This window comes from Aegilops tauschii, chromosome 2 (assembly GCF_002575655.3).
Source record: "Aegilops tauschii subsp. strangulata cultivar AL8/78 chromosome 2, Aet v6.0, whole genome shotgun sequence".
In the NCBI taxonomy this organism is placed as follows: domain Eukaryota; kingdom Viridiplantae; phylum Streptophyta; class Magnoliopsida; order Poales; family Poaceae; genus Aegilops; species Aegilops tauschii.
In genome coordinates, this window is record NC_053036.3 from 219,067,716 (window position 1) to 219,085,867 (window position 18,152).

Genomic DNA, 18,152 nt, shown 5'->3' on the forward strand with positions numbered 1-18,152 from the left:
TTTACAGGACATTTCGTCAATGGTAAAACAAGACCAGCAAAGCCGCCCGATGCGCCAACAAATCCCAATAGGAGCTGCACATATCTCGTTCTCAGGGCACACCGGATAAGTCAAGCTACGAGTAAAACCAGGCCTCGAGTTTCCCCGAGGTGGCCCCGCAGGCTGCTCGGTTCGGACCAACACTCAAAGGAGCACTGGCCCGGGGGGGTCTAAAATAAAGATGACCCTCTGGCTCGCGAAAACCCAAGGAAAAAGGCTTAGGTGGCAAATGGTAAAACCAAGGTTGGGCCTTGCTGGAGGAGTTTTATTCAAGGCGAACTGTCAAGGGGGTCCCATAAATCACCCAACCACGTAAGGAACGCAAACTCAAGGAACATAATACCGGTATGACGGAAACTAGGGCGGCAAGAGTGGAACAAAACACCAGGCATAAGGCCGAGCCTTCCACCCTTTACCAAATATATAGATGCATTAATTAAATAAGAGATATTGTGATATTCCAAAATATCCATGTTCCAACATGGAACCAACTTCAACTTCACGTGCAACTAGCAAAGCTATAAGAAGGGCTGAGCAAAAGCGGTAACTTAGCCAAACAACAGTTTGTTAGGAAAGGATGGTTAGAGGCTTGACATGGCAAAAATGGGAGGCATGATATAGCAAGTGGTAGGTAGCGCAGCATAGCAATAGAAGGAACAACTTGATCCTCGTAAGCGTACTCAACAGGTTCCTCGTTCACGAACTCGTCTCCCGGCTCTACCCACAGCAAGAACACAAGCAATGGAACCACAATCAATCACGGGAAATGCACAAACAACATGATGCAAAACATGCATGATATGCGATGCATATGCGTGCTCCGGAAGAAAAAGAAAGAACAAGGCAGTAACTTGGCAAAACAAGTATGCCACTGGAAATATGAGATGATTTCGGTCGAAATCGATATAAAGATCTCTAGAAACGGAGGCACGGTTTGGAAATGGCAAGCAAAACAAGAATGGCACGAATTCTGCGATTAACAGCATGATAGCACATAGAATACATCAAGTAACTATGCTACAGCACTCCAACATAGCAACAAAGTATATGACAGTGATCTACAGGAAATGCTTGACAAAATATGAACACTGAGCTACGGCTAGATCACAAAATAACAGGTTAAAACAAGCATGGCAAAAGTGCAAAAGATATCAGCTTCACAGACTGGGTGAAATTACTAGACATGGCAGAAACAGCATCAGGTAGCAATGTTCAGAGCAAGCAAAACACATGCTACAGGAACTTAACATAGCAAAACAAGGCACGGAATGAATCTACTAAATGCATAGAACAAAAGTCCCTTACTGACCATGAGCCAAAAAGGATCAGAAGATATGATGGCACCCATGTAAACATAGCAAGTTTCGATAACAGATTTCAGACAGCAGAAAACAGAGCATGGCAGTAAACAGAATTATGAAGGCATCTTGGTGAGCTTGATTCACTCATCACAAGGCAATGCATGACAAAACAAGCATACCTACAGCAAGATGGCATGTTTATGAAGCTAACCATGGCAAGAGCAAGTTCATAGCATGAAAGGATCAACTACAACAACCTTTGCAAAAATGAATATCATGTTAACAATCTGCGAGGAATATTTTATAGCAAAAGTAGAGCAAGATTAATACATGCTATATCACTCCATAATTGCAAACAGGGGCATGGATGGATAGAGCACAACTATATCTACAAAACATCCTTACCAAACATACCCATAAGAAGCATGGATCTCACTGTAGCCACAAGGATACATAGAAACAAAATAACAGCAGTAACAGACAGTGAAAATCCTAAGTCCCTGAAAACAGAAACATCACGAAGCCTAGTTTGCATGCTTGTGCTAGTCACCACATAGATCACAAAAATACATGGCATACACCTCTGTAAAGATAGCATAGCATAGACCAAAACACATGTAGAGCTCCTACTCATAAGATGCACGCATTAAATGCAACAAAAACAACAAAACACCAAGTTCGGTTAAGTAACAGCAGTAAACATAAGATAGCACTCTTGCATCAGAGATTTGGGCATCAATATGAACTCAAATGAGCATGGCACAATGGAACAAAATAAAGAGCATCTCGAGGCCAACATTTCGATATATTACACGCATGACACGGAGCTATGTGCACGGAGATATGATGCAATGAACAGAGCAATATTATGCAAAAACTTCGGGACTTGAGAGAATTTCGGGGGGGGGGGGGGGGGGAGTCAACCGTTCGGTGGATCTGGATCTGGCGCGGCTTGGGCGCGCCGTCGCCGAGCTCGCCGGAGTTGGAGCCGGGGAAGGGCGGCGAGGCAACGGAGAGGGAGGAGGAAGGCGCCGGCGGCGGGCGGTGACCCGGGCGATGGGGAGGTGGGCGCGGGCGCGGGGGAGCCGCGGGAGGCGCTGGCGGGCGCGGGCGGCCGCGAGTGCGGGGACGTGGGCCGCGGGGGCCGGCGGACGGGCCGGGCGGGCTTCGGCGGCGGCGGCGTACGGGCGCCACATGGCGCGGCGTGATTGGGCGAGGGTGGCGGCACAGTTTGTCCGGCGCGGACCGGACGTGTCCGGCGCGTGGAGGGAGCGTGGCTAGGGTTTGGACCCGGATTTCGGAGGGGAAGGTGTTTATATAGGCACAGGGAGCTAGGAGAGTCCAAATGAGGCACGGTTTTCGCCCACACGATCGTGATCGAACGACCGAGAGCATGGGGGTGACTTAGATGGGTTATTGGGCTATTTGGAGCGGGGTTTTGCTTCAACACACAAAAGGCCTTTGCGGTTATCCGGTTAACCGTTGGAGCATCAAACGACCTCCAAATGGAACGAAACTTGACAGGTGGTCTACCGGTGGTATACCAAGGCCACTTGGCAAACCTCAGTCAATTCCGAGAACGTTTAACACCCGCTCACGAAAAGAAACAAGAGGGGTGCGCCGGTGCGTGTGGGAGTGTCAGATTGCAAAACGGACAACGGGAAAAATGCTCGGATGCATAAGAGGAACACGTATGCAAATGAGATGCACATGATGACATGATATGAGATGCATGACATGAAAAAAATGCAAAACAAAAAACAAAACCCGACCACGAAGGGAATATCATAACACATAGCCGAAAACAGCAAGAGTTGGAATTACAAATATGGGAACTTACATCCAGGGTGTTACAACACTCCACCACTACGAGAGGATCTTGTCCCGAGATCTAGGACTGAAAGAACTCCGGATATTCGGAACGGAGGTGGTCCTCGTGTTCCCAGGTGGCTTCTCGGTCGGAATGGTGCGACCACTTCACTTTCAGGAATTTGATTGACTTGTTGCGAGGCGCTCAGTTTCTTCAAGAATAGCAACGGGGTGCTCATGATAAGACAGGTCTTCTTGGAGATCAATCTCTTCGAAGTTGATGGTGCGCTCCGGAATCTTGAAGCACTTGCGAAGCTGTGACACGTGGAACACATCGTGCACGTTCGCGAAGTTGGAAGGAAGCTCAAGTTGATAGGCGAGGTCGACTCTTTTGCCAATGATTTTGAAAGGACCCACGTATCTAGGGGCAAGCTTCCCTTTGATAACGAAGCGACGAGTGCCTTTCATTGGAGAGACGCGGAGGTAGACATGGTCTCCGATCTCGAAAGCCAAGTCACGGTGCTTACTATCATAGTAACTCTTCTGGCGCGATTGCACGGCTTAGAGATTTTCACGGATGACTTTACACATTTCTTCAGCCTCTGTGACTAAGTCGTTGCCAAGAAGTTGGCGTTCACCAGTCTCTGACCAATTGAGAGGAGTACGGCACTTTCTGCCATAGAGAATCTCGAATGGGGCCTTGCCCGAACTCGCTTCGAAGCTGTTGTTTTAGGAGAACTCGGCATATGGCAGGCAATCTTCCCACTTCATACCGAAAGAGATGACACAAGCCCTGAGCATATCTTCAAGGATTTGATTGACTCGCTCGACTTGGCTAGTAGTTTGAGGATGGAAAGCTGTGCTGAAGCGAATGTTGGTGCCCATGGCCTTCTGGAAGGAGTCCCAGAATATAGAAGTGAAGATACTTCCACGATCTGAAGAAATCAATTGTGGAATGTCGTGCAAGGAGACAATCTTGGAGGTGTATAGCTCTGCCAACTGAGCTACTGTGATAGATTCTTTGATTGGATGGAAATGAGCCACTTTTGTAAGCTTGTCGATGACAACAAATATAGCATCATTTTCGCGCTTGGACTTGGGAAATCCAGTCACGAAGTCCATTTCGATATGATCAAACTTCCATTCTGGGATAGCAAGAGGTTGGAGGAGACCAGCCGGTCGTTGGTGTTCTGCTTTCACCCTTCGACAGACATCACATTCATTCACGAATTGAGCGATTTCTCGCTTCATTCGAGTCCACCAATACGACTGCTTGAGGTCATGGTACATCTTCGTACTTCCAGGATGAATGGAAAGAAGAGAATTGTGCGCCTCGTTCATAATGACTTTCCTTAGATAACCTTGAGGAACAACAATCCGGTCCTCGAAGAATAAAGTGTCTCTGTCGTCAATGCGATAGCACTTGTATTTGGAAAGACCCTTGTCGATACCACGTTTCACCTTCTTCACCATGGTATCCAGGAGTTGTGCCTCACGAATTTGATCTTCCAAAGTAGGAGAAACTATGAGGTTGGCAAGAAAGCCTCGAGGAACAACTTGGATATTGAGCTTGCGGAAAGCTTCACAAAGATCTGGTTGGAATGGCTTGAGGATTAAGCTGTTGCAATAAGCCTTCCTGCTCAAAGCATCTGCAATGACATTTGCTTTGCCTGGAGTAAATTCAATACTCGGATTGTACTCTTGAATCATTTCGACCCATCGAGTTTTCCTGAGGTTGAGGTTGGGCTGAGTGAAGATGTACTTGAGACTCTTGTGATCGGTGAAAATGTCCACTTTCCTTCCCAACAAGAGATGTCTCCATCTTATTAATGCATGGACAACTGCCGCCAACTCAAGATCGTGAGTGGAGTAGTTCTTTTCGTTGGGCTTCAACTGATGAGAGGTATAGGCCACAACTTTCTTCTCTTGCATTAACACAGCACCGAGACCTTGAAGAGAAGCATCACAGAAAACTTCGAAAGGCTTGAATTCGTCAGGAGGAGTTAAGACAGGAGTTGTGACGAGTTTCTCTTTGAGAGTGTTGAAAGCAACATCACACTCAGGAGTCCAGACATACTTCACATGCTTCTAGAGGAGGTTGGAAAGAGGCTTTGCAATCTTAGAGAAATTCTCAACGAATCTTCGGCAATTGCTTGCAAGACCAAGAATGCTGCGAAGCTGCTTGACATTCTGAGGAGGTTCCCAATTCACAATTGCAGACACCTTCTCGGGATTAACAGCGATGCCCATGGCAGAGATGATATGACCAAGGTAAAGAACTTCATCGAGCCAAAACTCACATTTTGAAAACTTCGCATAGAATTGATACTCTATGAGCTTGTCGAGCACCAATCGCAAATGTTTGGCATGATCCTTCTTATTCTTGGAGAAGACCAAGATATCATCGAGATACACCAGGACGAATTCATTGGTATAGGGGTTGAAGATGAAATTCATCATTCGAGAGAATGTTGGAGGAGCATTGACAAGGCCAAAAGACATGACTGTATATTCATACGAACCAAAACTTGTTCTGAATGCTGTCTTGGGAATATCTTCTTCGCGAATGCGAATCTGATGATAACCCATGCGAAGGTCAAGCTTGGAGAATACTTTAGCACCTTTAAGTTGCTCGAATAGCTCATTGATATGGGGAAGTGGATACTTGTTCTTGATTGTCTTCTTGTTCAATGGACGGTAGTCGACACAAAGTCGGTCCGTGCCATCCTTCTTTTGGACAAAAAGAACACCACAACCCCATGGAGATGAACTCGATCTGATCAAACCCAGACGCTCTTGTTCATCGAGCAGTTTCTTCAATTTCTTCAGCTCCTTGGGTACAAGCTTCTAAGGATGCTTGCAAACGGGTTCAGTGCCAGGCTCAAGGTCGATAACGAACTCAACTGGTCGGTGAGGAGGCATACCCGGAAGCTCTTCTGGAAAGACATCTTGGTACTCACAAACGACTGGAATTTGAGAAATAGCATTCAACTCGCCCTTCTCATTGAGAGAAAACAACCGAATGGTTCCATCATGAGCGGCATAAATGATAACATCCTCAGAAGAGTGTGTCAATTGAATTTCCCTGGCAGCACAATCAAGTTGAGCCTTGTGCTTAGAAAGCCAGTCCATCCCGAGAATTAGATCAATATCCGAGTCACCAAGAACAATTGGAGAAGACATAAATTTATAGTTCCCCATCTTGCTGGAAACATCCGGAACCACCAAACTAGAACTCAAACGTTTACCCCGGAGAAACGACATCCATGGGTTTACCCAGATGTGAACAAGTGAATTCATGCTTGGCAAAAAACAGTCTTGACATGAAACAAAGCGAAGCACCAGTATCAAATAAGACTTTTACAGGAATATCATTAACTGAGAGATTACCCATTATCACATCAGTAGATTCCTCCGCTTGAGCTCCATTCACCATGTTCACCTTTGCAGACTTGGGATTATGCTTGACCACTGCATTGCTGGAAGATCTCACAAGAGGAGGAGGCGGAAGGCGCCTTTGGTTGAAGCACTTGTTAGCATAGTGACCTTTCTGCTGACACTTGTTGCAAGTCACCTCTAAGAGTGGACGATGAAAAGGAGCATTCGACTTTGGAGCTTGATTATGAGACATGTTCTGATAGCCAGGGTTGGATGAGTGGGAAGATCCATGGCCACCTTTGTTCTTCTGCTGGTAAGGCTAACGAAACGGAGGAGGAGGAGGCAACCAGAACTTCTGTTGCTTAGCAGCCACTAGTGAGCAAGAAGAAGACTGAAATGCGTCCCTGACTCTCTTCTTAGAAGCCTCACACTTGAGCTGAGCAGCCTCTTGCTTCAGTGCCATATTGTAGAAATCATCATACTTGGTCGGCTCAAAAAGCACGAGAGGTAATTGCAGATCTTCTCTGAGGCCACCTTTGAATTGATAGATCATGATCTTTTCATCAGGAACGTCTTGCTTAGCGAAGCGAGCGAGTTTCTGAAACTGAGTATTGTATTGATACACGGACATGCTGCCTTGCTTGAGATTGCAGAACTCCTCACCCTTGCTCTCAACAACACTTTGTGGAATGTGGTGAGCTTTGAAGTCTCGACGGAAATCATCCCAGGTAATCACACGACCTCCTCTGGAATCTTTGTATTGTTGATACCACTCGGCAGCTTGATCTTTGAGTTGAAAAGAAGCGAACTTGACAAAGTCCTCAGGCCTGACATTTCTACATTCAAAATGCTTGTTGATGTCCACGAGCCAATCATCGGTGTCTGTGGCCTCGGCACAGTAGCTGAAAGACTTCGGCTGATTTGCGAGGAACTGGTTGAGGGTAGCGAAGTGAGGCTGATTGTTGCCTTGGCCTTGATTTCCTTGATTGCCTTGCCCTTGGGTGCGTTCTTGCAAGAGTTGCAAAATCATCTGAGCATTGGCGTTAGTGGCTGCGATGATAGCTTGCCATGCCTCCGGAGGCGGAGGTGGTGGCGGAGGGTTCGCCTGACTCCCCTCATTGCGTTCCGGATTCTGACGCATTGGCGGAGCCATCCTGAAGAGGGTGACATCCGTTAGCATCTTGATAGACAAATAGACAAGTTGAATCAATGGATAGAAATTGCAACATATAGTCTTCACAATAAACATTCGAACGAGGATGAACGAATGAATTCCATAGTAAATCACCACACTTCCATTAAGGTGAGAAGCCACTTGATAAGAGATTGATGAATAAAATAAAAAGGTACGAGTGGAACAAATAAGTGGTAAGGATTACCCAATCACAAACCAAATATCTGCGGGAAGAAATGCTAAGAGCTACATGAATCCCACCTATAAACTCCCGAAACTTTCTGGTTATGCAATCTGGTGTTGGGGATACAGGGGACACAAAATATATCACCCAAACTAGCAATCCCTAGATCCAGCTGTATCCATCCGTCAACGCATAACCAAGAAACCTTCGGAAATCGTGTACCTCAACCTTCGAAAAGCATCCATTATACGAGTTATGGCAATACTCCCGAACTCCCGCCCCAGTATTGGGTGGCATCAAGGCAATCTCACCAACAACTGAATAAAAGAGATTTTCGATGTCGGCGAAACTCAGGTATTCCAGAACTGGAACGATAAAATTGTGACGACAACACCTCGGAGCTCAACTCCCCGGGACACTGCCACAACCCCTAAATGTCAGGAGGCACCAAGAACAATGTTCTCGTCACAAAACCATCGGAATGATTCAAAGATACCCGCGAGATCCTAAAAAAAATTAGTGAAATTTTGAGGAGAGAAGAGTCAAAACTTCTACGCCAGGAGACCTCACCAGAGCGACGAAGGGACTGAGGAGTAAAAAGAATCCTACTCTCCGATATATATAATCCTAAGACTCAAAACATTTTTGTTCTAGACTCAACAACGCCAGCGATTCGATCAAGCAGGGGGCTCCTAAGTAGGGGATGGCTCTGATACCAACTTCTAACGCCCACGATGCGGTTATATCTCCCCCGTGTTGAGGCACGACTTAGAGGCATAACCGCATTGTGGTTTTGTCGCAAGAACGGTCATCTTCACACAATCCCATGTAATGAACAAGAATGGGATAACGAGAGTTGGCTTACAATCGCCACTTCACACAATACATAAATTAAATCATACATCATCCAAATCCACACATAGAGCGACTACGGTCAAGCCCAAATGAAAATAAGATAACCCCAAGTGCTAGATCCCCGATCGTCCCAACTGGGCTCCACTACTGATCATCAGGAAAAGAAACATCGTAACGACCACGTTCCTCGTCGAACTCCCACTTGAGCTCGGTTGCATCATCTGCATCGGTATCGTCGGCACCTGCAACTGTTTTGGTAGAATCTGTGAGTCACGAGGACTCAGCAATCTCACACCCGCGAGATCAAGACTATTTAAGCTTATAGGAAAGGATGGTATAAAGGTGGAGCTGCAGCAGGCACTAAGCATATATGGTGGCTAACATACGCAAATGAGAACGAGAAGAGAAGCAATGCATCGGTCAGGAAGCAAGAAATGATCAAGAAGTGATCCTGAAACTACTTACGTTCATGCATAACTCAAACCGTGTTCACTTCCCAGACTCCGTCGAGAAGATACCATCATGGCTACACACACAGTTGATGTATTTTAATTTAAGTCAAGTGACAAGTTCTCTACAACCGAACATTAACAAATTCCCATCTGCCTCATAACCGCGGGCACGGCTTTCGAAAGATAAAACCCTGCCGGGGTGTCCCAACTTAGCCCATTATAAGCTCTCATGGTCAATGAAGGATAAACCTTCTCCCGGGAAGACCCGATCAGTCTCGGAATCCCGGTTTACAAGACATTTCGTCAATGGTAAAACAAGAACAGCAAAGCCGCCCGATGCGCCAACAAATCCCGATAGGAGCTGCACATATCTCGTTCTTAGGGCACACCGGATAAGTCAAGCTATGAGTAAAACCAGGCCTCGAGTTTCCCCGAGGTGGCCCCGCAGGCTGCTCGGTTCGGACCAACACTCGAAGGAGCACTGGCCCGGGGGGGTCTAAAATAAAGATGACCCTCGGGCTCGCGAAAACACAAGGGAAAAGGCTTAGGTGGCAAATGGTAAAACCAAGGTTGGGCCTTGCTGGAGGAGTTTTATTCAAGGCGAACTGTCAAGGGGGTCCCATAAATCACCCAACCGCGTAAGGAGCGCAAACTCAAGGAACATAATACCGGTATGACGGAAACTAGGGCGGCAAGAGTGGAACAAAACACCAGGCATAAGGCCGAGCCTTCCACCCTTTACCAAATATATAGATGCATTAATTAAATAAGAGATATTGTGATATTCCAAAATATCCATGTTCCAACATGGAACCAACTTCAACTTCACCTGCAACTAGCAACGCTATAAGAAGGGCTGAGCAAAAGCGGTAACTTAGCCAAACAACGGTTTGCTAGGAAAGGATGGTTAGAGGCTTGACATGGCAAAAATGGGAGGCATGATATAGCAAGTGGTAGGTAGCGCAGCATAGCAATAGAAGGAACAACTAGCAAAGCAAAGATAGAAGTGATTTCGAGGGTATGGTCATCTTGCCTGCAAGGTTCTCAGAGTTGTCGAAAGCTTGATCCTCGTAAGCGTACTCAACAGGTTCCTCGTTCACGAACTCGTCTCCCAGCTCTACCCATGGCAAGAACACAAGCAATGGAACCACAATCAATCACAGGAAATGCACAAACAACATCATGCAAAACATGCATGATATGCGAAATATGATATGCGATGCATATGCGTGCTCCGGAAGAAAAAGAAAGAACAAGGCAGTAACTTGGCAAAACAAGTATGCCACTGGAAATATGAGATGATTTCGGTCGAAATCGATATAAAGATCACCAGAAACGGAGGCACGGTTTGCAAATGGCAAGCAAAACAAGAATGGCACGAATTCTGCGATTAACAGCATGATAGCACATAGAATACATCAAGTAACTATGCTACAGCACTCCAACATAGCAACAAAGCATATGACAGTAATCTACAGGAAATTCTTGACAAAAGATGAACACTGAGCTACGGCTAGATCACAAAATAACAGGTTAAAACAAGCATGGCAAAAGTGCAAAAGATATCAGCTTCACAGACTCGGTGAAATTACTAGACATGGCAGAAACAGCATCAGGTAGCAATGTTCAGAGCAAGCAAAACACATGCTACAGGAACTTAACATAGCAAAACAAGGCACGGAATGAATCTACTAAATGCATAGAACAAAAGTCCCTTACTAACGATGAGCCAAACAGAATCAGAAGATATGATGGCACCCATGTAAACATAGCAAGTTTCGATAACAGATTTCAGACAGCATAAAACAGAGCATGGCAGTAAACAGAATTATGAAGGCATCTTGGTGAGCTTGATTCACTCATCACAAGGCAATGCATGAAAAAACAAGCATACCTACAACAATAGGGAATGTTTATGAAGCTAACTATGGCAAGAGCAAGTTCATAGCATGAAAGGATCAACTACAACAACCTTCGCAAAAATGAATATCATGTTAACAATCTGCCAGGAATATTTTATAGCAAAAGTAGAGCAAGATTAAGACATGCTATAGCACTCCATAATTTCAAATAGGGGCATGGATGCATAGAGAACAACTATATCTACAAAACATCCTTACTGAACATACCCATAAGAAGCATGGATCTCACTGTAACCACAAGGATACATAGCAACAAAATAACAGCAGTAATAGACTTAGTGAAAATCCTAAGTCCCTGAAAACAGAAACATCACGAAGCCTAGTTTGCATGCTTGTGCTAGTCACCGCATAGATCACAAAAATACATGGCATACACTTCTGTAAAGATGGCATGGCTCTGGCGCGGCTCGGGCGCGCGGTCGCCGAGCTCGCCGGAGTTGGAGCCGGGGAAGGGCGGCGAGGCAACGGAGAGGGAGGAGGAAGGCGCGGGCGGCGGGCGGCGACCCGGGCGACGGGGAGGTGGGCACGGGCGCGGGCGTGCTCGGGCGCGGGGGCGGAGGACGGCAGAGCGGCGGCGATGGCGGCGGGGGAGCTCGCCGGCGGCGGAGATCCGGGGCGCGGGGGAGCCGTGGGAGGCGCTGGAGGGCGCGGACGGCCGCGGGTGCGGGGGCGCGGGGGCCGGCGGACGGGCCCGGCGGGCATCGGCGGCGGCGGCGGACGGGCACCACGTAGCGCGGCGTGAGTGGGCGAGGGCGGCGGCGCAGTTTGTCCGGCGCGGACCGGACGTGTCCGGCGCGGAGGGAGCGTGGCTAGGGTTTGAACCCGGATTTCAGAGGGGAAGGTGTTTATATAGGCATAGGGAGCTAGGAGAGTCCAAATGAGGCACGGTTTTTGCCCACACGATCGTGATCGAACGACCGAGAGCATGGAGGTGGCTTAGATGGGTTATTGGGTTGTTTGGAGGGGGGTTTTGCTGCAACACACAAATGGCCCTTACGGTTATCCGGTTAACCGTTGGAGCATCAAACGACCTCCAAATGGAACGAAACTTGACAGGTGGTCTACCGGTGGTATACCAAGGCCACTTGGCAAACCTTGGTCAATTCCGAGAACGTTTAACACCCGCTCACGAAAAGAAACAAGAGGGGTGCGCCGGTGCGTGTGGGAGTGTCGGATTGCAAAACGGACAACGGGGAAAATGCGCGGATGCATAAGACGAACACGTATGCAAATGAGATGCACATGATGACATGATATGAGATGCATGACATGAACAAAATGCAAAACGAAAAACAAAACCCGACCACGAAGGGAATATCATAACACATAGCCGAAAATGGCAAGAGTTGGAGTTACAAATATGGGAAGTTACATCCGGGGTGTTACAAGTACCTGAAGAATTGTGGAGCCAAACACCATCTTTAAATGAGCACAGAGATCATGTATTACACCCAAGGTCTCCAGTTTAGGCGCAGAGATGACGGTTATTTTTGCGACGGTGAATAACTAGAGTCAAGGATCAACCTTTGAAGTGAAGGGGCATCTTCGATGATGAGCTACCTGGCGGAAAGAGTAATTCCAATTCTTACAAGGTTAGGCGACTTTATTTGGAGACAACCGATTCTAACTATAAAAACAAGCACCAAGCACTCCAGGGCAGGGCAACTGGAGTGGATGATGTTGTGCAATGATGCCTCTGATATACGAACCCGCACAAGGGAATTTTTTTTGAGAAATGCGAGTCGAAGGTTTAGTACCAGATTGTCTGGTAGGTAGCACAGTGCAAAGGTGGGGTTGTGGAGAGATGAGGAAAACCGCGAGATGGACATCGGTGCTAAGGGCACAAGTACATGGCGTTCGGTATCTGGTATGTGATTTCCTGGGAATAGTAGAACTCAAGCAGCTGTAGTTCTGTGAATTCAAGGGATTTCAGTCAGGCGTCCACCATGCAGGGCATGCTATGCTTGCTCAGGTAGCATGATGGGATGCAGAGGCTTTGAACAGAGGCTTGGTGGGAGGAGATGATGGCTCTGGGGAGTTCAAAAGCATTAAAGAGAGAAAGTTGATGACAGTCGAGATTAAGGGGTGCGGTGCACCGTAGAGGGCGCCACCGAGTTGAGAGGACTTGAGTGCGGAAGCAATCCTTGGTGAGGAGAAGCGAGATGATCTCCCCAAGGATGGCGTTCGGGAAATCGCTGATGTGGTCCACCCTAGATTCTACGGGTTTCTGGGATCCGGTGGGGCGGGCTCGCTGCTTCTCGCTGTGCTGCCAGGTGCGGGATCTACAACTGGCGTCGCCGCTGCTGGGAGCCTCATCTTCTTGGTGCTGGGGGTCAGTCGACTCCATGTTCCTCGTGGGCGTCGCGTCGAGCTCACGGATTTGAGCAGAGTAACGAATGACGAGCCTAGTTGTAGTACGAGTGAAGAAGATGGGGAGCTGGGGTTTTCTATAGTAGTGAGGAAGATGGGGAGCTGGGGTTTTCTGTAGGAGTGAGGTGAGGAATTTGGGGGTACGAGTGGAGCGAGCTGATCTGAGGTGGGTGGGATTAAGGAGGAAGAAGAGCACCTATGTTTTTTTGGGGGGCAGTGTGTTGGGTAGCGCCTGTCATTAAGTAAATATATGGGCTTTTGAATTGATTTTATTATTTACTAGGGTGCATGGGCTGTTTTGTCTTCGGCCTAGAGAAAAAATTACTGCTAGTACAGTGGAGATACTCTACAGCTAACCAGAAAAACAATTACTATGTACATGGGATACAATACCGCTTCTGGCTCCTCCGAGGTCATCGAAACGTCTCCCTCTATTGAATGCCATTTTACTTTGGTTCACCGACATGCTGCCCATGCAGCACGCAGGCCCAAATGCCAACCACCAAATTAGAAGGCGGTATGCAGGCGGAGAGTCACCCCAGTCGTAGCGCCGCAGTAATGAGCCATCGTATCACAAAACCCCACCTCCCCATAGTCTAAGTTTGACGAACGAAGCAGCCATCATTTCACTCTTCATTGAATCCCCTTCTCTCTCACCGTCTTCAAGAAAGCCAACACTCGCATCTGCCATTGTTCTTCTCTCCCAACAAAGGGAATGTAAGTGGACCCGTGATGTTGGTATATTTTCATTCAGAAAAAAAAAGAAATTTTGCAAAGCGGTAACCGATCCACACTCTCTTTTTTGTTTCATTTTTATTGCGATTGTGTTTTCCTTTCAGTTCTCTCCTAGTATTTGTCAGTTTCATGATGGACCAAGGAGAACCATGCAAAGATCTACCGATGTTGGAGCAGATGCGGGAGGCTGATCCCCACGAGACAGAGAGCTCCAAGAAGATGGAGGCAGCCACCAAGTCGACACCAGATACCCTCACGACCACTATTGAGATGGTCAACGTGTCGTTTGAGGTTACAGCCCCCGTGGCCCTACAGGAGCAGTTTCCCCCTTCGAGGATGTGTCCCCCCCCCCCCCCCCCCCCCGCGCTAAGCTGCCGAAGATGATTTTCTTCTTTGCCGATATCGAATGTGGTTTTTCATCAAAGTATGTGGTGATAAATAATAGAAAATTTTATTAGCTTCGATGCCATGCTACCTTCCATGTCATGCATACTTTTGATCCTACATAATGGTTTAAATAAATTGTGTTTCTTATATTGGAAAGTAATTCAGAATTTGTTTCTGTTTCAATTAGAGCCCTGATGCAGACAAGGATTGTGTGGTTGTACATGTCACTCGCTATGAGGCGGATATGACCTGAGTATATGCACTGGGAAAACAAATTTCTTAGGTTGTTGGATCCTGGAAGCCATTTGCACTTATACCAATGTAGAGATGTATTCCAACCTCACTGTTGTCAGGCGTGTTGTACAGGGTGTACTGAAGCACAAGAAGTTCAAAGCTACTCCTTCGTTTGTGAGGCATACTATTCTTGTCAAGCTTATGCAAGAAGATGACGTGGCATGCCTCCACAAACAAGTTTATGAGTGGCAAGGCCACAAGGTTATCTTCAGGAAGGTTCACAGGATTGAGTTGCTGCCGGACACCATCGATGATGTTCATGGCAAGGTCCATCTTGTGTCCATCCCAAATTAGATTGAGGCATGAAATAGTTGCCCCAGCTAGTGTTTAAAAGTAGTTTGGATTGTGTCTAATTATCCGAACCTTGCCTATTATCGAGTCCTCTAGGGCTAGTACTCTATTTGAATCCATCTATGGGAACTACTGCTACTTTTGTGTGCCCGTGAATCATGTGAGAACCATCCTAATTGTTGCCGAAAAAGATGTGTCCTCACTAGTTTTTTCATGTAATATGGCATGGTAAGACATAAGTTGTCACGATTTATCATATGAGCAGTGTGTGTTTGAGGAAATAGAGTACTTGTTCGAGAAACTGTGCGCCGACGTATACATAGGGTACGTAAGGCTAGTTAAGTACTTGTAAACACTGTTGTGCTACCCCACTTGTAAGTAGTTGTGCAAAACACGGCACATTGGCTCAGCTCGCTTCAACACTAGAAAAGTCACCTATCGACCAACTAACAATCAATAATCTGTTGTCTGACATATAAGCAACTACGTATCTTGTTACAGTGGTTCATGTAGTTGACTGAGGCCACAATGTAAATTCCAAACGTTCACAAGCTAGTCCAGCATTCCTGTGGAACATTCACATTAAACTCGGCTTCATAAAATACTTGAAAAGCATAAGTTAAGAAAATTTATACATCTCAATGATTCATAGAACGTAACAAACATTTACTAGTTGACAGCAAAAGACAAAGTTGTGAGAAGGTTTACAAATCAGGAAGATTCAGGCAAGGCTTCTCTGAGCAAAGGGCCTGCCTAGGCAGGCTTTGATTTCCAGGAGTTCACTATGGTTTTTCTTGTTGCCACCATCCAGGGTTAGGTTCTCTCATTCCAAAATAACCAATTATAATTGTGTTCTCAGATGGAATGCTGAACAGAACCATGTAGTGTACTGACCATCTGAACTTCTTGTGGAGTTCCACTAAATTTAAGCACCGCTATTTGCAGAAATAAGCAAACCACAATGCCTCTTATCCGCGCACCTGGCCCAAAAACCTCCATGTAGACGTGCCCGCTAGTCCTCTGTCCATCCATGAACTGGGAGAAACTGAATTCCTTACTAGGATGCAGTTGTTTTCCCTCGTCCCTGCACTGCAATCAGGAAGTAAAACATACGAATCAACTTCTTTTATATTGGTTGGTCATTCTACGTAGTTACTACCAATGTAGGAATACCTGGAATATGGGTGGTTAGACAACCGCAGCTAGGAATAGGCATCTCATTTTGTGCAGTTCTACTAAATCTGAGGTGTGTAGTTTTGATTGCACAGATAGAAACGATATGGAGACAGACATCCCTGTTTGCGAAAATATGAAATATGGTTATTTAAACAGTGAAAGTTATTTGCGGTGGCATATGATTAACAGCAGCATCTATTGTGTTATAATTGGCACTACATTGACAGTATGAAACTGACATTAAGTAAGAAGTAGCATCACATCACATCAACACTATCACTAGATTAACATGCAGAACAATAGCATTAGTATTACTGTCATGAGAGTAGCACATGGTCAGTAAATGTTCAATCAAATTTGTACAGTTTCACTGGGATGAAGCAATGTTAGCGGTGTGAGATTTAAGTGTAACTATAAAAACACAATTCCTGGGAAATAAAGCAAGACGGAAGCACTTTATAAAATGGTGGTGGCATTGCTTCAATTTATCGACGTCACTAGACCATTACTTAATAGTGACATTAGGTGGCATTGCTTCAATTTATTGACGACACTAGACCATTACTTAATAGCGACATTAGGTGTAATTGGTTAATGCTTCATGTGATTTTACATTAACGATAGCGATATGGGTGTACAGACAGCAGGGGCATAAAGTGGTGAGGCAGGTGTGGTTGCCGAGAGCGGCAAACACTCAGGCAGCATGTCTGCATTTGTCCCATTTTTTATCTCCTCGGCAACATTTTCCTATTTGAGCACAGGAAATCTAGACCTGTTCGTTCTCATTTATTGTCCCCCAACATCCTCACTTTATTTCCTTTTTCGGCCAAGAGACAGGTCCACTTCCTGCCACCCGTCGCCATCCACCATGGTTTCTTCCCCTTTTCAACCAAGAGAACAGTTGGGTAGCCAGTATCTACTACTTTCCCCCATTTCCTCTTAGTACCAAGTCCTAGATTCATGCTACAGCTTTCCCACTTTTTTCCTATTTGAACCAACTCTTAGATTCGACTGTATGAACTAGCTTTACCTCTACTAATAGTAAAAGTCTATGTGGCTTTGGAACAACTGACAGAAGTAGAAAAAGATCCACACGCAGCCACGTGGGGAGCTGGGGCAATAGAGCACAGGAGGTTTCGAAGGAATATATACCTGAGGTTCGTCGGCATGTGGCAAAGACGGCGTCGGGAGGCCGCATCTTGGACACAATACTATAGGGAGGAAGAAGGGGTCGGAGGCCCTCCCGAGTCGGCACTGTCTCGGAGAGGACACACGGGCAGCTGTTTGTCTCCTCCCTCGCCGCCGACGACTGCGTGAATGATGCACCTACACCCCTACCCCGACCGAGGTGGTCCGGCTGGATTTTGTGACCAGCCGTGAGCAGAGAGAGAGTGTGGCTACCTATGTCTTGCTTAGCTCTGGAGAGCATGAGAGAGTGAAAGAGAGGAATCCTAGTAAAGCAAGCGTCGAGGCTCCTTCTTATATATATAGTGGAGTGATTTTGTTGTAGCAGCCGTTATTAAATTGAATACGCACGAACCACTATTTTCATTTAAATTTCGAGTAAAAATAAAACTCGATCAATAACATGCCACCGCTTCCAGGTCCCCGACCGTCCATCAAGTTGAAAACTAGACGAGTCAAAATGTCAATTGGGATGCCTCTTTGTAAACAAATGCGCTCCTAGCTTCAAAAAACGCGCTCCTACGTGTGCCCATGAGTGGGTGTGAGAGAACTAGTGCATGTGTGCACTGCTTCTCTTCGTGAGAGTACAATATACTACGC